At 44.8% G+C, this 20,772-nt stretch overlaps 1 long non-coding RNA gene across 1 annotated transcript; it reads left to right on the forward strand.

The window, feature by feature from the left end:
* The first annotated feature begins 12,789 nt into the window (after positions 1 to 12,789).
* On the forward strand, positions 12,790 to 16,507 carry LOC137485091 (uncharacterized). The gene is made up of 4 exons (XR_011005179.1): positions 12,790 to 12,938; positions 13,625 to 13,936; positions 15,381 to 15,524; positions 16,297 to 16,507. It is a non-coding gene; the product is annotated as an uncharacterized lncRNA (long non-coding RNA).
* The last annotated feature ends 4,265 nt before the right edge of the window (positions 16,508 to 20,772 follow it).

A 20,772-nucleotide genomic window follows, 5' to 3' on the forward strand; every position in this document is an offset into this window, starting at 1 on the left:
AAGGGCAGTAGAGTTACATGCAAAGCCTGAATCATACAAGGAAGAATTCTGAAGGAGGTAACTTTGCACTGTTAATTTCTTTTCCCTCTTCCCTGACCATCTGTGTATATTCTTCTTGGTTTTGCACAGGGCAGTAGACTATGTGAACATAGTAGACTGTGAACAGTCTGGTTCAGCCTCATGAGGTCTTGCAAACTTCTCCTCTGCTGTCTGTGATGCTGTGATTGCCTTCTACTGCTCCGGCTTAATTTTGCAGACTTTAATTCCCACTGGCAGGTTTGCTTGGTGCTGCTGAGCAGCACACTTGGCTTTTTGCTAGCCTGCAGTAGAACACCTGCAAGGGAGTAGGGGTGTAAAAACTCCTGGGTTTTGTGTTGGGAGAAATGGATTAACAACTTATTTCACACATCCTGGGGCTGTGGCTTTGGCTTCTGAGCTGTTGCTGGGAGATCTGTAGTGCTGGGACTAAGACTGAATATCAGGGACAACAGGACTAAAACTCTGTATGGGGTCTTGAGCTGGTTTTCCTGGTTTGCTATTTGAGCAGTGCTCCCTCCCCTCAGCAAGCAATCTGCTCCCCAGATTTTACCAGATGTGGCTGGGAAAGACATCTCCTACCACGTTTTTGTTGCCTTTTGGATTTTGTTATTCTCTGGGCAACCCCTGGATTTAAATTGCTCAGAGGGCATATGAGCTGCCCTGAGATACCAGGGAACATGTCAGGTAAGTTGCCTTTTGAGTTTCCACTTGTGCTCTTTGCTTTAGGGCAATAACACAACTGTTTGTGTCTGCATCAGTGGACATGCTCTGCAATTCCTTTGGTTCTGTTTTGAGACAGGAATGTCCAAATCCATAGAATGTGCATCCTACAGATGGAGACATGAATGTGAGCAAGTTACTTGTCTTCTAGAAGGAAGGTGGCTGAGGAGGCAGTGAAGTACCTGTCAGGCACACTGACCTAGGAGCAGGTCGGAGCACTTAGTAACTATCCTGGTGGCAGCTTTCCCCTCTGAATCCCAAAGCTGGTTTTGCTTTAGCCCTTCCTGGAATACAGGAAGGGCAGGATGCTCCAGATCCCACTGAGTGACCACCTGGGAGCTGGGATGTGCCACTGGGTGATCTTGGCTTTTAGGCTTGCAGGCCTCTTGGGTGTTGCAGATTCAAAAAAAAAGGACATACAACCACAAGTAAATATACAAATTTCCCAGTCTACCAACCCTTCACTGTTCAATAAGTGGTCCCAAGGGAACTTGTAGCTGGTTATTTCCCAGGTCTGGACTAGGAGGAAGGGAATAAGACTGAAATATGTGGCCTGGGAGCCAGCAGAGCTGTTGCTGCTGTTCCTCTTCTGAGTTACGTTCTTTGTTTGAGGAAAGACAAATGGGGAAAGCTTGACAGCTTAAAGCTGATTTTGCTCTACTTGAGTATTTCCCCTTGCAAAAGGAAGATGCCATCCTGCTGCTGCAGGCAGCACTGTGTTTGCTTGGCCTCTGGCAGGGCAGGGATGCGCAGAAAAGCTGCATTTTAGCTGGCAGAAGGTGAATGAATCCCTTTGTGCTGGGGCTGAAAGGACTGCAGCACTGTTTTCTCAGACCTGTGAATCTTTTGGTGAGATCCAGTCTCCTACAGAAGCCAGATGATGGGGTTCTAAAAGAGCTAAATCTAAAGCTGGGGTATCAGTCATTCAGAGCTGCCCCATCCTGTCTCACATTGTAAAGGCTTCTGCTTTGGAAAACTGAAAGGATTTGCTCATTGTTGTTTCTCCCAGACAGCTGCTTGTAACTCACTTCAAGCTGGAAGTGCTTTTGATTATGGTCCCAAATATGCAACCTCAACTTTCCCGGAGACTGAAAAATTGGAAATAAAATCATAGAACTGAGTGGGCAGGGTGCATTGGAAAGGGGTGAGTCGGGATGGCCAAGACATAGCTCCTGGTACTGGGCACAAGGAGAGAGATATGTCCTCACAATCAGATCATGTGGCAATGACCCAGGCTGTAAATCTCCTCTGCAGCCATAAACTCAAAGATAAACTTGTGCTTATGTTGCAACAGAAAGCAAAAACTGAGGAGAAAAACAAATGGACTGCTTGAAGAGGAAGAGAAAATTAATTGTTTTTTTCTGGAGCTCCTTGGCCCCGAGGGAGTCAGAGGGCTGGGCTGGGGTGCCCCAGTGGTGCCATTTAGCAGCAGCTTGGTGCCATCTCTGCCTGGCACGGTGTCAATTCTGGCCTTGGCCATGGACTTGTGAGTTCCAATGAGCCTGTGGGTAGGCTGCCTCTCTGTCTGTGTGTCTGTCCATGAGTCTGTCTGACTGCACTGCAGGATGGCTGCTTTGGGCTCCAGTGCATAAACCCTTGTGGACTTGCTGGCTGTAGGGCAAATCTGCAAGTAGGAGTAGATTATCCCAAAGGGCATTAGGCCCCTCTACAAATCCCTGTGTCTTAGGACAAGATGGCCAGGGAAATATCAAATTTCTTCAAGATGATTTTGAAAGAATCTGTGTGTCTCCTTTTATGGGTTGCTCAGAGGACTCTTTTTAAAGTCTTAAGATCACACACACAGAATCTCTGGGTTGGAAGAGACCTTCAAGATCATCGAGTCCAACCCAGCCCCAACACCTCCACTCAACCCTGGCACCCAGTGCCACATCCAGTCTATTTTAAACACACCCGGGGATGGGGACTCCACCACCTCCCCAGGCACTTTATCATCCTTTCTGTAAAAATATTTTCCTGATATCCAACCTATATTTCCCTTGGCACAGCTTAACACTGTAGGTGATTAATTAATGCATGACAAGGCATGTCATTGTGTTGTTATAAAGAAATCAGAGTTCTGGCAGCTGAAAAATTTAATACAACACCAGTTTTTCAGCTGAGGAGGTGTTTTACAGCCCACTGTATATCTCAATATGCCACAGGGGTTTATAAGATATTAAACCACAGCTTTTCTAGGGGTTAGGGGAAAGGGCAGGAAATGATCCATTAAAACTTATAAATTTATGTCACCACTGAAGAACATTTATAAGAACGCCAAGCTGTTACTTTAAAGGAAACTTAGAGAAGGGTTAGACATTTGTCTGTCGGTCAGAATCCCTGGGTACCACATCTGCCACACAGTGGGGATCCCTGGCTGGAGAAGGCTGGGGGAGGATGCAGTGTGCTCTGCCTATCCATGGGATGCTGCAGAGAATTCCAGACTTTCTGTGCTGACAGGCACTGACCCCCAGGAGAACACTGCATTGACCTGAGGCCGTGGAGAAGCTTCCAAAATGGAATGGCAGAACTAAGATTAGAGGTGTGGAGTTTGAATAGAAGTGTGTGATATCACAGGGTGGGAAACTTAGAGTTGAAGGGTTTAGAATATAGTGATATATATAAAGCAAGATGGAGGTTTTAGGGTGGAGGCTGGTCCTTCTTCTTCACCTTCTTCTTCATCTTCTTCACCTTCTTCTCCTTGGGCTTGGGGGGGTTTGTGTAATTGGATAAAAAAGTCCACATTATGGGGCATGGGTGGTTGGTTATTGGGTTAAAAGTAAAAATAATTGAGGTGCCATTCCTTAATTGGACAGTTTATCCTTAATAGGCCATGTAGAAAGAGAGATTGGGCTCCATTCTTAGTTTGTTAGAGTGAAGTGCTGTAGAACTCACGGTTTGTGAGACTGTAACATAGATAAGAACTAACAAACATCTGAGTCAAAACAAGAAATTCCGTCTTACACATTTAATCCCAACCATGGCAAAAAGAAGAAAAAACTCAACAGCTACCCTAGAAAATTTATAATTATCCAGCATCCATTTGCATAAGGCAGCTTCCTCCACCTGCCTTTGGGTCATGCTCATCTGATTTTTGATCTGAAAGGAAAGGGGATGGAGTAGAAAGTAGAAAAGCCTGAGCCAAAACCTCTAGGAATGTTAGAAAGGAGGCAGCACCTGGAGTAAAGCTCAGGCTAGGTGGGGGGAAGTAGATGTGAGAATGTACTGGGGAGTGATGTTAATTCAATTCTGAATGTGATCATTACCTGGGGTCTCAACCATTCTGGTTTTCATGTCCTGAGCCTGGCACACGAGTGTAATGGCAGCTAAATGTCCTGGTGTTGGCTGGAGCATCTCTCTAAGAGCCCTGAACTCTGCAGCCAAATTTCTGCTCTGGTGATCTAGAAACCTCAGGGAACTGCACTTGGTGCATCTGGGAAAACCAAGCCTGACAACAGCTCCCTTGTGTGAGCAGCTGTCTAATGGTACACAGGTATTTGACTAGTGAATTATTTGATCACTTGAATTATAAAGATCACTTTTGTGATATTGCCTTCATTGCCATAAAAATGTATGGCCCTCGTTACATTTCAGCCATAAATTACTCTATGCACTATTTTAATGACTACCAGAATAGCAAGGGAGTCCCTTCCAAACATGAAAGTGGAGGTTCTACAGGTGAGATTTGGAAACCAAACACTACATAACTTATTTGCTTTGTCTCATGGGCTCAGACACCTGGTATTTCAGGAGAATAGAAATTTCCTTATGTCCTCTTTATCTGTAGGGAAACAAAGATTCGTTAAGGTCACCACAGGTTTATTTTTCAAAGATAATTAAAGAAAATGTGGGTCCCATTCTGGATTTAATTTACAGCTTTCTCTTTTATGGTCCTTATTTTCTTTTATTTAAAGATCAGTTGTAACAGCTGGCTTTGGTATTACACAGGAAATAAACAACTTATTCTGATAAATTGTTTTAGTTTCCTATCACAGAAGGCTTTGAATCTTGTTTTGAACTGTGATGGAACTGCTTTGTCCAAAATACTGTTGGTTCACAGAATCACAGAATAGTCTGAGTTGGAAGGGACTCTTCAGTGAATAGCCCATTTGGGATCAAACCCAAAACCTTGGCATTATTAGCACCTGCTCTGACAACTCAGCTGATCTCAGGTTGTGTCTCTGCAAATTGGAAGGGTTTTGGATCTCTGCTTCTGTGCATTCTGCTCTCTGGGATGCTGTTGGGTACTGACTGTGCCATAGCAGTCAAAACCAGCTCCCTTGCATACGCACAGAGGGTGCACAAATGCTTGGAAAAGGGGACCGTTTCTCCTAAAAAGACATCAAAGCATTTTGAGGTCAGAGGGTCACAACAGCAGATAAAGTTCTGGTTTGGCACTCTTGGAAGAGTGTTCTTGGAAATGCCTGCCTTTTAGAGGAAGCTCATTTCCAGCTTTTGCTGAGGCTTTGGAGCATTGCCACAGACACTTAAGCTTCCAATGTGTATTTCTTGCACGACAATGGTTGGTTGCATTCCATACAGTAATTTTCCAAACTCTGGTATTGGAGGTTGGAAAAACAAAACCAAGACTCAGCTATGGAAGGAAGAGAAGTGTTTTATTCACACTTGCTGTCTCCCCAGACAAGATCACTGTTTCAGGGTGATTCAGCCAATATCTGCGGCTCTAAACGTGTCGAGAGTGAAACAGAGCACAAGCACAAATAGTTCATGATCTTGTCTTGTAGGGAGAGCAGCTTCTTGACAGGCTTCAAAATAACTCTCCCAACCACTTCAATTAAAAAAAAAAACATAAGATAAGATGCCTAATACTTGGGAAGGTGCTTGGATCATCCTGCAGTGAATGAATGAGGTGGTTTTGGGTGGCTACACAGCTGCTGGGCCTGGCACAAGCTCCTGGCAGCAGGGGCTGCTCTGTGTGCCACAGCACAGGCCTGGTAGGCAGCTCCTGGGTTGGGCCGATGTTCAAGATCACCTTAATTTGCTCCCTCCCTCCATCCATGGATCCATCCATCCATGGATCCATCCATCCACCCTCCATTTAATTGTGCTGTCAGGTATTTTTGCTGGAGGAAGTGTTATGGTGTCGAGATGATGCTGGCTCATCCAGCACCCTGCGGATTTCTGGAGCAGGGGACAGCACATGGGGGACATCAGACCATTTCCATGCTCATCAGAAGAAAAGCTGGTGGAAAGTTTGTGCCCTGGCAATGGGGTCCTGCCCAGCACAGCTGCCCTGCAGCCCTGGGAACTAACGAGGCTGAGGATTACAGACCTATGGGGAGCCCACAAGGGAGATGGAGAGGGACCTTCCCAGAAAACAGCTTTAGTTTTTCTTGTGGTGCCAGACTGGTGAATGGCTTGGCTATATAAAAACATTTTATGACCCTAAAATGGCTGTCATAAAACACTGGGCTTATCCTTTTTATGTTCCAGCCATGCCTTACCTTATGCTCTGTATTCTTAATGTACCACATGAGCAGGGGAATTTCTCAACGCCATGAAAGTGGAGATAAGTGAGATTTGGAAGCCAAAATCATGGACAAAGCACACTGAGACCAACAGTCTGTTGGGACAAAGACTGTTAATGCTGAGACCTGGGAAAGATCCCTGTGCTGCCGTATTACTTTCAATTTCCCAGAACATGAAATAAGATATACAAGATGTTACAGTTCCTTGAAACAAAAAGTTATAGAAGCCCAAAACACTTCTTGTAATCATGCATATAGCTAAGAAAAACTAAGGTTATTCTATGTTCATAGTATTTAACTTTCATATCTTCTGGTTCATTTATCATGTTGAGTTTCTGGGTAAAATTTTGGTTAAAGTTAACATTGGTATTCTGGGCCAATAATTCTGGATTCAGCTAAGAGGGATTTTGTGTTGTCAGGATGGATCAAAGTATAAGACTCCTTGGCCTTACAAGAAGGTTCATGTTGGAGGTTCTCTCTCTTGGAAGTCGAAATAAAGCCTTGTTCAGGAGCGGAGTTTGTGGGATTATTGCAATATAAATACAATTTAATTAACAAGGAGAAGCTCCTTACTGAAGACATGAATTACTTTTTTTTTTTCTATTTATCACAAAGTTTATAGTCAAAGGATGCAGTGAAAACTCTGTACAAACTAAAACTTCTCCCAGCAGGTTTTGGGTACAGATGATCTTTGCCTGTTCCTGATCTGCCCTATGCTTGCAGAAAGCAGATGTTTGAGGAACTTGGTATCACTCAGAAGGAACACTGAAAATGGAAAAATCACATTATGGCAGTGCCAGGGGAACTCAATGTTGTGTCTCTAAGGAAGAGGTGAATCAGAAACAACTCTTGTGCGGTTTGGTAGTACCAAATCCTGTTCTTGAAGACTAAATCTTTCTGTAAAAATGAATCAAGACAAAAGAAAAATTAAAATTTTGAGTCATATTCCCAGAATATTGCTTTCGTCAGTGGTGCCAGCTTGCACTAGAACAGCTGCTATTTGGTTTGGTTGGGTTTGAGTGAAGGGTTCAGTTCTGTTAGCAATTCCTCAAACCAAGCAATCTTCTAGAAACCCCAAAACCCCCCAAATTGTGTTTTTTCTGCTACATTTCATAACTGCAGCTTGTTTCCTTGTTGTAATTCACATCCCATGTTACAACATATTAAGGCAGTCCTGGCTGAGCAGCTCAGCCCAGCCCAGCCCGTGGCACCCAGCGAGACCCTGCTGCCAGGGGTTGTTTTAGGATATGAATTCAGTGTCAGGTGGCTTTGGGACTGGCACAACGTGTTTGTTTGGACCATGACCCTGCTGTGAAGTCACTGCCAGACTGTGCTGAGTGCCAGGGCAGGGGGCTGGAGGGAAAAACACTGCAGACCTGGGACTTAGTGCGAGAGTGACTGCACCACCTTGTGGGGGTCATTCCTGGTAATGATTACTCACCTCGTGAGCTACTTTTGCCAATATTCAACTTCTCTAGAGATATAGAAACCTTATCTGTATGGTGCAGGTGATCCTTCTGGGCCAGGGCAGAGTAACGAGGGCACAGGACGAGGGAAACAAGGGGTTTTGTTGTGGGTTTTGTTGTTGGCTTGTTTGGTTTTGGTTGTGTTTGTTGTAGAGGTGGCTTGGGTTTCTCTTTGAGAAAATGTCTCCAATTTAATGTCCTGAGCCTGAAACATGAGAGTGAAATGGTGGACTAATGTCCCAGTTTTGGAGCATTTTTTAAACACGCAGCTGCTGCCCTGAGCTGGGACTTTGAGAGCGAATCCCAAATTCACTGGAGGGGCAGTGTGGGTACACAGCACAGTGATCAAATTGAAGGCTGATCAGCTCTGTATGATGTCTGCTAAATAAACCCCTGAAACTGAGTTTCCCTGAGGGTCAGCCTCCACGTCTTCCACTACAAGGGCACAGGTGCTGCAGTGCTCAGCATAAACCAAGCACGTGAATCCTTCCAGAAACAATCCTTTTCTCCCAGAGCAAAATTTGCAAGCAGCAGCTCTTTGTTTGAACTTTCTGGGTTGAGGATCATGTGATAAAAATAGGGACGAAGTGCAATAAAAGAGCACCATGGTGAAAGAGTGAACTGTGGACTGGGAGAAAGCATTGCAATTATGAGATCTTGCTAAATTCCTGCAAGTTGCAGCATTTCCTGCACTTACAGCAGCACAGATTTACCTAGTTTGCATTGCTCTGTGACACTGCTGAACTGAAAGTGAAAATGCAGTTTCTTATGACGCCAGGTTGCATTTAAATGGGAGGAGCCAGTGAAATGGCTTTTTCTCTGAATCCCATTGATTTCTCATTTCCTCTGGAAGATTAGCTGAATGATTTGGGATCGGGAAAAGCTGCACAGGCGCTTGGAGAAGGGAAGAGGCATGAAGGCTTCCTTGGATACAAACAGCTTCTGAGGTACTGTCTTCTTCTTTAGAGGGTCCTGTCTTCCACCCTGTTCTCTTACAAATTCTTGCTTTCTTGTTTTGAAGTAGGCATTCAGAAGCAGGCACTGAAATATGTGTGGCAGGAGGGAAATTTTCAGTGTGCTGCACATTTTCTCCATAGGGAAGAACATGTGCTGCTGGTGCTGGTGATTTTTGTAACTAAATAATACCACGTCTGTAGCCCAGACTGGCAACTTCCAAAGAGCTCAGTGTGAACTCACACTGATTGTGGGAATGCAGAAACCCAACAGCTTCCTCTTAGTGCATTTATATAAAAGTGTGAGTGACCTCAGAAATAATAGAATAAATGTATTAACAGCATTTTCCTGTTCACGTAATTCCTGAGTAATTTTTCCGTATCCATTAATCTTCTTTTTTTCCTCATAGCTCCTCAGCATGTCTTGCAAATATCTTCTTTTCCAAAAGTTCTTCTTTTCCAAAAGTTTCCATCCTGTCATGTTTGCAAATAAGGTATTTGTCAGAAGGGTTGCAGGAGAAATCCCTGAAGCTTCTCTTTCCAAGGAGCTGATTGTGCAGTTCCCGAATTCCAACCTAATGAACAATCCAGCCTGTCAGCTCTGGGTTCAGAGTGAAACAAAACAGAACCAAAACACAAAGCATTAGTGGTTTTAAAATAGAAGAAGTTAAACCAGTGAAACACTTCATTCTACTTAATGTACTGCAGGCAGTAAAAAAAAATTTACCTATGTTTTATAATGCTGCGGAAATTTTGTTTCAGAGCAGGTGGAGGAAAGCCAAAGTATGCTTTACACTTATGATTTTTTGCAGAGATTTCTCAGCTCAACCACAATGTCCTGCTGATTGCTCTGTCTGCTATAGCTTGTTAGAGCTGTAGATAACAACTGCAGTCAAATGCTCACTCAGGAAAGAGCTGCTTTATCCCCTCACATGATTTTGTATTGTTTTTTTAATTTGTCTTTATTGCAAAGGCTTGTTGTTAGTGGTATACAGCAGACCGTGATACGGAAACGTGAGGGAAAAGTGATAAGGAAAGTGATACTGAAATTCTCTTATGTAAATACTTCTCCTTTTCTGGGAATGAACTTAGAGTAGAAAATAAAATCTGTAGGATCTTCTGAAGTTCCTTGAGTTTTATTAAGGCAATGTTGCTGCCTTATTTCCTTCAATAGTACTATTTTCTCCAAACTGATTACAACTGAAGCCTTTCCCACGGGACCCTTAGGGTGCCAGATAAATCTTTTAGAAATTCTGGTGTCTTGTTCCACCAAGCTGGTTCTGACCATAAAACCCACAGACTAAATTGCTCCTAAAGCTATAGAGCCCAGAGTATGTGGCTGGAAGAGGGAAGACGGGTGAGAAAATGCAGTGTTTACAGCTGGATTTTTTGTGTCCATGACTGTTCTTAATGGTTGTTTGGAGAGGGGAGGACATGTGAACCCTGGGGCAGCAGCTCTGCTCTGCTGGCTCCTGGGGGTGTTGGGGGGACTCTGCTTTGGTCACTTTGGGGGTCTCCACTGAACTGTGCCAGAGGCAGAAAGCCTGAGGACACACACTGGAAAGGCAGTGATCTTGTGCTGGAGTAGGAGGAAACATGGGTCAAAGTATTCCAGGTCATCAGACTAACTTGGAGAGAGAACCTTTGCTCTGCTGAAAATAATGTTATTGCATTGGAGACTGAATTTTCTCCTTCTCTTGGCAAACACTGGAGTTATTTATTGTCTTGTGTTTGTTATGATGCTATGGGGAGAAGCAAAAGCCTGAGAGTTTCACGTAGTGATGTTTCCCCAAATAGATCCTTTTGAAACCAAAACCAAAGGACCTTGTTAGGGCTCTGCAGATTTCCTGTCAAATCCTGTTTCTCTTGCTGGTGATGTGAGGTGGGCTGGTTTGTGGGTCAGGTCTGCCCTGGGGCGAAGCTGGGTGTGAGTTTGCTGAAGGAACTCCAGCTCTTCCTGTTTGTTCCTTTATTCACCTACTGCTTGCTCCTGATCTGCTTTTAGGGTCTGACTTTACTCTGTTACAGCTCTGCAGGAAACTTCAGAAGCCCTAAGTTTCTATTACTTTGAAAAAGAAAGAGAAACGGGCAAAAAAAAATGGATGGAAAACATTTTCTATCCAAAGAATGTGTTTCACTTTAGATTTGAGTGTTTTATTGAAGTAAGTTTAATACTGATGACAGGACATGGCCAAGAGAGCTGGAGAGTCTCCAGATTTTAAGACAGATCAGTGGGGGCAAACAGAGATTTGGTGGATGGTGTTCTGGCTGAAACTGAAGAGAAGAGGGGGAGAAGGGGGGAATGTCACCAGAGAGAAGAGAAAGGGACCTTTGACCAGAATAAGGAGAGGGGCAAGAAGACTACACAAGAGAGGACCAAATAAATGAGGATACAAGATACAGATCTCACACTGAAAACTACTGGGCAAAACCCAAATCTTAACCTCTGGGCAAATAACTCTGCCAGATGTGCTGCAGCTGTTCTGTGCAGCAAACACTCCCTGGGTACAAATCCTCTGGAGGCATTTAAAAGGCAAGAAGACGTGGCACCGAGGGGCCACATAAATGGTGGATTCGGCAGTGCCGTGTTAACACCTGGACTCGAGGGTCTTTTCCAAACTTATGATTGTGTGAATCCAAGATTGATGTCAATCCCTTGGAACTCTGCTTATCTGCAGGGTAGGAGGGCCAGGCAATGTTAACTGTGCTTTGCAAATCAGGAAATGGGATGAAGTAATGTGTGAAATATGAACGATCAGAAAAAAATAATTAAAAAGACAGGATGAATTTTTTATGTATGGGAAGAGGCAGGTGAATTTTTTATGTATGAATTTTTTATGTATGCATTTTTTATGTAAGAGAAGAGATTGTTGTTAATACTTGGTGGGGCCAGAGGAAAACCCTGCAGGACTGTCCAGGTGAGCAGGAGCTCACAGAGGTGCTGGAAGAGGACGGATCACTCCTTGGAGGGTGCAGTGCCAGGGGCCTGGCTCTGCCCAGCATTCCCTGGATTTGCATCCTGCTCAGGGCTGTCGAGAGCCCGAGGTGTGCCAGGTTTTATTCCACAGGAAATTTTGCAGCTAGTCTCAAGGATGGGATGAGCACCTGACTGTGTGAGGACGTGTCCTTGGGTTGTATTTCTCCTTTCTCCTGGCTCACCTGTTTCTGGGAAATGGGGTAGAACTCTCAGCAGATCGAGATCAGCACAGACCATAAGAGAGAAGAATTTATTAACTTCTGTTGAATGTATAATTAGGAATTATTGTATAATGTATTTGAAAAGTTCCTCAAGGTACTTCTCAGATAGTGGCAGCAAAAAAAAAAAAAAAAAAAAAAAAAAAGCTTTTGATGAAAAACTCCCAGGATAAAGCAGTTTGTGCTTTCCAGAGCTAGTCTGGTGAGGAAAGTTAGGTGAATTTTCTATAATTTTTTTCTTATTTGGCAGTATTTTACTAAAACATACATCACAAAGTCGTGACAGTTTTATTTAAATGAAAACTAACTTCTGACTAAATCCAAGGATGTTTTGAAAAGAAATACCAAGTTGTTGTTTGTTTGTTCATTTGACATGAACAGATATTTCCCATCAGATCTCCTAAGCTAAAAATATAATTCAGTTTGACAATAAATATTTCATCTTAGGCCAAGTGAAACATTCATTCAGCATAATCCATCTTCCTTAGTTAATTTTCTGGTGTGTTTTGGAAAACTTGAGAAAATTTTGGAACTTGGAAACTCGGCTTTGGAAAATTTCACAGCAAATCAAGCTGTTATTTGCTGCTCCTACTGAGGGGTGTGTGCAGGGTCCCTGCCTGGAGGAACACGTGGACATGGAGCCTCCTGCCCAGCAGGCTCTGGAAGGATTTCCCTCTCCCTGCAGAACGACCTCGTGTCTCCTGCTGCTGTGGATGAGCCAGAGGTGGAAAGGGCTGTGAGTCTGGCCCTTGTAGCGTGCGGTAGCAGCTGTGTGAGCAGTGTGAGGGTTCCTCTGCCTTGCTCCCATCCCGTGACCTGGGCTGGAAGCAGCTGCCTGGCATTTGGTCTGTGAGCTGTTATCTTTTTTTCTGGACAACGGGAACAGAGGCACTGGGTGCTAAGCACTGCCTTTAATTCCCCACAGGGAGAAGACTGAGGGAGAAGCCTGCCCTGGCACTGTGGAGGATCTGGGAGAGCTCCAGCCCTGCTGGAGCTGAGCCCTCTGGGCAGCCCCATGGACTCTCCCCACCTCCTGCACATGGGTTTCCTGCTCCTGGCTCTTGCTGCTCCCTGTCCAAGTGAGTCTCTGTGTTTGACCTCGGTGCTTTTCCTTGCACTTCCATAGCTCAAAACCTCTGAAGTGTTAAGAGAAACTCAGCTGTGCCCAGTTAAAAGCAAGACCACAAAGCCTCTAAGGTGAGAAGAGAAATTAAGGAGGTGAAGTTTGATGTGTCTGACCTGTCACAATCTCTTCTTTTGGGAGGGGTGACCGTTTGGGTCTGTCTGATGTCAGATGAGGTGAGTCCTGCCCCAAAGGACTGACTCTTTCCTGGGAGGGTCTGAGGGAGGAAACCTGGGACACTGCACCCAGACTGGGCAGTGTGGCAGCTCAGCTCTGAGCTTCAGTGGTCTTCAGGGATCTGGCAGTGTGTTGGAGGGACACCTGGTGGGATTGTGCCAAGGAGTTTGGGAAGGAAAGAGGACAAGAACAGATGAGCTCAGCAAGAGAAACATCTTTCAACTCGCCTCCCAGGCTGCCAGTTAAAAACACAGTGGAAGTAGTGGGGGAATTCTATCATGTTTCCACCCCCAAAAGTTATCCTGGGAACTGGCCCCAATACTGTATAAAATTTGCCCATTGGCAGACAATGTCTCCAAAGCCATGACGAAGCTTGTCCACCAAGACCCATCTTGTTCTCAAACACTAAACATCCAGGGAGAAAACCTGTGGAAATTGTTTTTCTTTTTTTTTTTTCTGATTTAGGTATTGCCGTGTCCAATGCTGGCCCTGCTAACAGGACACAAGGCAGCAGAAATACGACAGTCTACTACTGCAAGGACTATAAAAACTGTGCATGCAAGAAAGAGCAAAACGATTTTAAAAACTTTACAAGAATTGCTGAAATACAAAACAAGATAAATACTATTTCAGGTGTAACAGTTGAGTTGGTGACCAACAAATCACACATCACTGTTTGCTTTAAGCAAGCAAATTCCTCTCTTGAAGGAATTTATGGCCTCTCCTCAGACGAAACTGGTCAACCAAAAATCTGGTGTGGCATCCTGAATTCTGGAGGTATGCTGTGCTGGGAACCTGGTTATTAACGGATGGAAAACATACTTCTGGGTAGGAAACTGAACTGTTCTCTATTTAGGCAGACAGCAAGGCTTATGGGTGAATAAACTGGAATGATTTGGTTTCTTCTGTGAAAAAAAAGTCATAAAGTAATTCACAAAAGTAAATTCAGTTCTTTCAGGTTAAACATTGCTTAAAACTACACTAGGAGAGATTCAGATAAACACATGTTACTCTGATTTATAAATATACAGTTTTATTTTAGGTTTTTTTTAGCAATAGCAATTCCCATAATGAAATTCTGTGCCATGTTGCAATGTGTGAATCCCACCTGCTTCAGCCAGAGCACACCCAGACCTAGGGCCGGCCTCAAGAGCTACTCTGTGCTGCTCTTCTGTCCAATTCAATAAACACCCAGGAGCATCTTTCCAGCTTCCTCACAAAACTGCCAAAATCAGGAATTCAGGCACCTGTCAGTACATGGAGCAAGTGGCTTCACAAGGGCAAAACTTCCTGGTGGGTTAGGTTGCAGGGATGTGACTTAGTTGAGCTCCATCCAAGTCAGTGACATTTCTATCTGTAGTTGGTTTTCTGAGAGCAGCTTTTAGCACCTCTCCTATTGGAGTTAGAGCATCCTTTCTAATTTTCTTGCTGAAGAAGAGAAGAAAAAGTGTTCTCCCCTTTGTATGATTTTATTTAGCCTAACTATTCCACCTGTATTTAATTTCTGGCCACCATAAACCATTTCTCTCCTATATTTATGCTCTGCAAAACATCTGCATGCTGTCACTATGGTGTAAAACACTGGTGACACTGAAACATTCACAGCGAAATCTGGAAATTGCTGTAGACAGGGATGCCTGTATCCCCTGAGAGGGGAAGGGATGGATGTAAAGGCGAAGGTAGGAGGGAGTTCTCCAGATTCTCAGAAGAAGAATAAGCTCTATAATGGCACAGTGGGATGCAGGGTTGGTAGGAGATGCACTCCAGGGTGCTGAGTAGAGATTTTCTCAGCTACTACTAGATATTTACAACAAGCTACTTGCTTGTTCCTCTTCTTTGGTTCCTATGGGTAAAAGGCAGCTGCAAAATTTTTGAATAGTTTTTTTCTTGCATAAAGGTAATTATAAGCTTTTTACAGATGTTTTGTTATTCTTAACCGCATGTGAAAGCTTTCTTACCTTCTTCAAATATTTCCACTCTTGATTCCCAGAACAGCTCATCAGCTTTGGTGAGAGGGAAATCTAATGACAATGGTTGATTTGGACTGTTAGGGAATGAAACATCTCCAACTTGTAGCAATCATAGCAATCTTCAACATTTTGTGCAACATTATCCACTTTTTAAATCTATTAACCTCTTCAACATCTTCAGCCCTTCACCCAAGATCTTCTACATGATCCATATTTATAATCAAAACTTTTTTACCTTTCATCTTTCTCAGAAAATGGAGGAGGTAACATCAGTACTGAGGAGAAGAATGTTTGCTGTGAAGCAGAGGCAGTTGTCTGGAATCACAACCCTCACCTGAAGTGCTACATTCAAAAGTCACATCCAAAACCCACTGCACTGCCAGTTGCCATTCCTGGTGAGGGAATTCTAGGTTAATCTCTTCTCGTGTTTTTTTACCTTTTGCTTTGAGAAGGGTTTGTCCAGACAGATTAATGTGAACAGAGTGTTACATGGGCAGGGAGATGTCCTGTACATTCATAATTTGAATCCACACATGCTGCAGCCAACCAGTCTCAGAGACTTTGCCTTGGCAAGTGGACATGGCCAGTCCTGGACAGAGATGTCCACAGGCTCAGGTTTCTGTAATTACATAGTGACAGACACAGAGATGCTGAGGGAAGGGGGTACATGATGTGTGTGCAACAAGTTCCCAAGAATTGACTTTATCTGTAAGTGCTAAATGAGACTTTGCCTTCAGACTAAGAGGACATTTGTCAACTAAAGGTGACATTTATATATTCGGATTTCTTCATGGTAGAAATCCTGTCGTCTTCCTAAGGTCATGGACAAAAGGGTTTTTAAAAACCAGTCAAAGTGGATTTCCTTATTTGAACACTTCATCAAGGATGGGTCTCACCACTTGTTGTTGGTTATTTCAGATAAGATTGATGTTCAAAGGTATCTGTTGTGCTGGGGTGACAAGAATTTGCTTTGAATGTTGATAAAGTGAGCATTATGCCATCTTCTGTAAGACATGATGAGCCAGAGGCTCTTTGTTCTCTCATTCATCAGTTCCTTCTCTCTCTATCAGATGGGGCCAGTTCCTTTGTGTGGTGCTTACGAGGCAGCTCATGGCTTAGGCCTCCTGCTAGCTTCACTTGGATGCTCTGTTTTCTTCTACTCTGCAGGTAATCCTGAATTTCTCACCAGCAAAAAGAGCAGCCTTGGCATCTTGTTGGCATTCCTGTTTGTTGGGGTTTGCACAGGATGGGGTACCATGTTTTACTTCTTGCGGCTGCGGCGTCGCCAAGGTACAGTCTGACAAATTTTGTGCTGCCTGTGGGTCCCACACCTGGAAGTGGGAAAAGCTTAAAGGGTTTTCCTCCTGGATCTCCTCTCCATTGTGTTGTTCCTGCAGTTCTTAATGATGTTCACTGGGCTGGCAGCTGGGATTAACTCTCCTTCCGTGGCTGCCATGACAGTGCCCGTCCGGTGGCTTTGTTGTGAAAAATAAGCATAGAAGGAATTTCCTCACTGCTTCCTCCTGAAACATGAGGGAAGCACTGGCAGGGCCATGGAATCACAGGGTTCAGCCTTCCTTCCATGAGATCCTGCTCCTTGGAGCAGTCCCAGACTGCAGCATTGCTGTGCAGTTTCCCTGGCAGGGATGTGTCCCAGCCAGGACATCCAGGCATGGGCTGACAGGGCCTTCAGGAGAGTGGTTCCCTCTCCCAGCCCTGCCCACTCCAGAGCCAGCTTTATTTTAAGAACAAGTATTTCCTAAAGGCATCCAGGAGGGAAGTTTGTTTAGCAAACCAGTATGAAAGGAGAGAGGTGGGATGGGCTCTGCGGACACTTCCTGAACCTGCCATAATGGCTTTCCCCCTCCATCCTCTGTCCACTTGGCTCCAGTGTTTTTAGCACCTTGTGTATGCCTGAGGCTGAGCCTCCTCTCAGTTCCTGAACTAGTCCATCCCCTGATGCTGGTTGTTTCTTTCTGAGAGCCAAAGGATTAAATTTCCAAGTCTGAATTTGCTGCAGGAGGAGTTGCACAAGTGCTTGCACAGCCCAGCAAAGGCAGCACAAAACCAGTCTCACTGTTGTTACATCAATAGATTAATGGATATATCAGTGTGAGGGGTAAAAAATTTACCAGTAATGACTGCCCTGAGGTCCTGCCCTGGGGTACAATGTCCAGTGATGTCTCAGGTCTGTCCTAGAGCCCCTCTAAGGCAGAAGTTGATGGGTCACAGCACCAGGGCAGGGTCACAGCAGAGCCTTGAAGCTGTCCCCTTTGTGGAATAAGGGTGGCCCAGTAGCAGATGGGAGAGGGGAGATGTTTGGAGGACTTCACAAATACAGGCATTTTGTTCATAATTCTAACTGGAATCTACCAGTTTCTTTGGTGGTCTCACAGATTTTATCTTTTTTTTTTTTTTTTCAATTCTGCAGCTTTTAAGCAAGACAGGCTTCTGACAGAGAAAAGCTCACACATTCATGATAACCATCTGCAAGGGAGAAAACCTCTCTGCCAGCAGCATCCTCCTCCTCTCTCACGATGTACAGCAACCAGCGGAACACAGACTGATTTTCCATGAGAACTCCTGCCCTTGTATTCCCAAAGAGTCCTGTTTTCACAAATGTAACTTCACCACACCCACACCTTCCCTGAACACGGTGACTCTTGTCCAGCTCCAGGCCTTTGTGAGCAGCAAAGGCAGCACCAGGACCCCCATCCTCTCCTGGTGCTTGGCTGCAGACAGCAGGCACCCCAGGGTGTGGGGCTGACTCAGCAGCACAGACTGGAAGCAGCTGAATTCTCTCTGTCACAAAGTGGGAACAGCTCTGAAACTTTTCCCATGCCCTCTGCATGCCTTTCACATGGGAATGCCACAGCAGCACCCAGGTGCCTGTATTGTTTTAATTCTCAGGTCATCTCTGCATTCACCAAAGCTTTTGCACCACAAGCTGGCTGGCAGCTTGAACTGGAAGAGATGGGAAGAGATATTTGATTTTGCCCCCCCCCCTGCAGACTAAGGACATGTCTGAGTGTTTGTTCCTGTGCAGGGCTGGGTGGGAGGCTGTGTCCAGCTCCCTCAGGAATGGCATTGGGTCACAGAGTCCTTGGTCTCCCCCCGAGGCAGAACAGAACTCTGGTATCAATCTTCTTGACAAATTAGGCCAGTTTAGACAGCGTGAGATGAGTACAGCCCCTCAGGATCCCATTGGGTACTTGGTATCCTTAAATCATTCCCCATTCCCACTTGATTTGAATAAATCCTCAGCTTTTGCATTGGATGTAATTTAGTATCAAGACCGTTGATCAAAAATCAGTGGCAGCACAAGGGGAGTAGCAAATCCCTAAAGCAACGTGAATGTTTGCTGAATCACTGTCCTTTTGTCACACAGCTAAACACAAGCACACACATGGACAACTCTTGGTTCATTTCTGCTTTGATTGACATGGACAACTCTTGGTTCATTTCTGCTTTGATTGACTGGATTTTGTTTGTAGCTTGTTTTTTCCTCAATGTGCCTTAACCATCCAGTCAGTAGCAGAGTGAACCTTGGCAACAAACTCTGTTGTGCTGGTGCTTAATATCAAATCTGGATTTTACTGATCCCCTTGCTGGTGATGTTTTAAGAGATCTCCCAACACTTGGAACAGGTGTTTCCCATTTGATCCTTCTGCTCCTTGCTATTCATTGCACAAGTGCTTCTTGCTCAGTTTCTTTGGATATTGGGGTCATTGGAGAGCTCTAAGGGTGTCATTAGACATTTGTATTCCTTTGTTTCTCAGTATAGACTGGACTTGCACCTTCTGCAATCCTCTTTCAGAGAATCTGTATTATCCAGTCCCCTGATGTTATTAAATGCTTCTATTAAAAAAAAAAAAAGTGTGTTTTCTTCTATTCTCTGCCACTTTTCCTTACCTTTGCCTTCCTGATTTAGATCTGACACCAGCTCCAGTTATCAGGCTGAGTTTACTGCAGTTTTGTTTTTGAAAACTAATAGGATCATGCTGGAAATCTACAGAGAGAACTACATTTTCTGTGTGAGTGACAGCAGCCACTTTTTTGCCAAGGCCTTTGAAGCTTGGGAAGGTGTGAGCTGAGCTGCTCAGGTCACTGGGCATCAAGGGCACTACAGGTGCCAGAGCAGCCAAGAAATGACATGTCCAGCATGGGGAGACTGAGGTCCATTCTTACAGAGCAGTTCTGTTGGTGGAGGAGTTGGATTTGAAACCTTCTTTGATGTGAACAGACCAAGAGGAGCTCTGATATTACAATTTCAATTGCATTTCTTATTTTTTACGTGAAGCAAGTGAACAGTCAAGAGAACATCTGTCAGTGCTTGGGAGGGAGACTCCATCAGCCTAACTTGCTCAATGCTTCAGGAAATGAACATTTAATTGCTGGGCAACTCTTTTTCTCAGTGGTCCATTTGGCAAAGATGTGGACTTATTAAATAACCATCACTTTTTCTATTAAATATTTGGATTCTTGTCTAGTAACTTCAAGGGTTCCTGCTGAGTACCTCACAGCTGCCAAGGGACTGCTCTTGCTCAGAGCAGCCAAAGATGCAGAAAGCTCTGCAGCACCAGCACAAGGATTTCCAGTTTCCATAAGGAGATCCCTGAGATGGGAATGCAACAGGGCTCCCTCCTTGTTCTGCAAAAGTAGGGGTCCAGCTCACAAACAGGGGTGCAGTGCATTTCCTTTCCCCAGTTTCTGCCTCTTCTTTGAGACCACTTGCAGTGAAGAACCAGGACCAGCAGATGATGCCCCTAGAAAAAGGGTTGGTGTTGTCTCCTACAAGGGGTGCTGTGTGCTGGGTACCTTGGACTGGGGTTGTGTGACTCCTGTCACTGTCACAGCCCTCTGTGCCTGCTGTGACAGGGGGTGGCACTGGTATTTTCTCCCTTATCTCCATGTCAGAGGCTACCTGGTGCCATGCACTGGGAGATGGCATCACACACTGGGTTTCTGTTGGTTTCTTTATGACCGGATTGACCTGAAGACTGCCCTGTAGACATGTTTTCCTTCTCTAGCAGCAAGCTGATTTTCCAGGAGGAATCCCAGGCTGTTTCAAATGGCAGGGAAGGTGCAGTGGGTGGTGGGTCAGCTCAGGGTGAGCTCAGCAGCTCAGCCCAGCCAGCAGCAGTGAGATGTCTGCTGTCAGTCCCTGTGAATCTGCAGCAGCCCTGACTGGCTGAGACTGGCACAGGTTTGTTTGGAACAGAGGCTCCCTGTGAAGTCCCTGTTGAAAAGGCTGTGCTGAGAGCCAGGGTGGAAGAGCAGCGTGGTGAAAGGGTGAGCTGTGGGCTGGGTGGAAGCATTGCTGCTCACAGATCCAGCATTGCTGCTCACAGATCCAGCATTGCTGCTCACAGATCCAGCTGCAGTTTATGGCAGCCCAGGGCTGGGACTGCTGCTTGTCACTGGCCAGGGGACAGCTGGCACAGGCTGACAAAAAAAGGTTGGCAGAGGCCAAATCAAGGAAAAGATCTTCTGGATCGGTGGAGATATCTGTAGTAGGGAAGAGGGGAAGGAGGAGGGTCAGGCACTCTCCAGATCACTTCCCTGTTGTAACCATGTGTTGCATTTGCTAAGAGATAAAATCTAATTTGATGTTTGATTTGCCTTATGCCACCCTAAAAAAGC

Source organism: Anomalospiza imberbis, chromosome 19 (assembly GCF_031753505.1).
Source record: "Anomalospiza imberbis isolate Cuckoo-Finch-1a 21T00152 chromosome 19, ASM3175350v1, whole genome shotgun sequence".
NCBI classification, from domain to species: Eukaryota; Metazoa; Chordata; class Aves; order Passeriformes; family Viduidae; genus Anomalospiza; species Anomalospiza imberbis.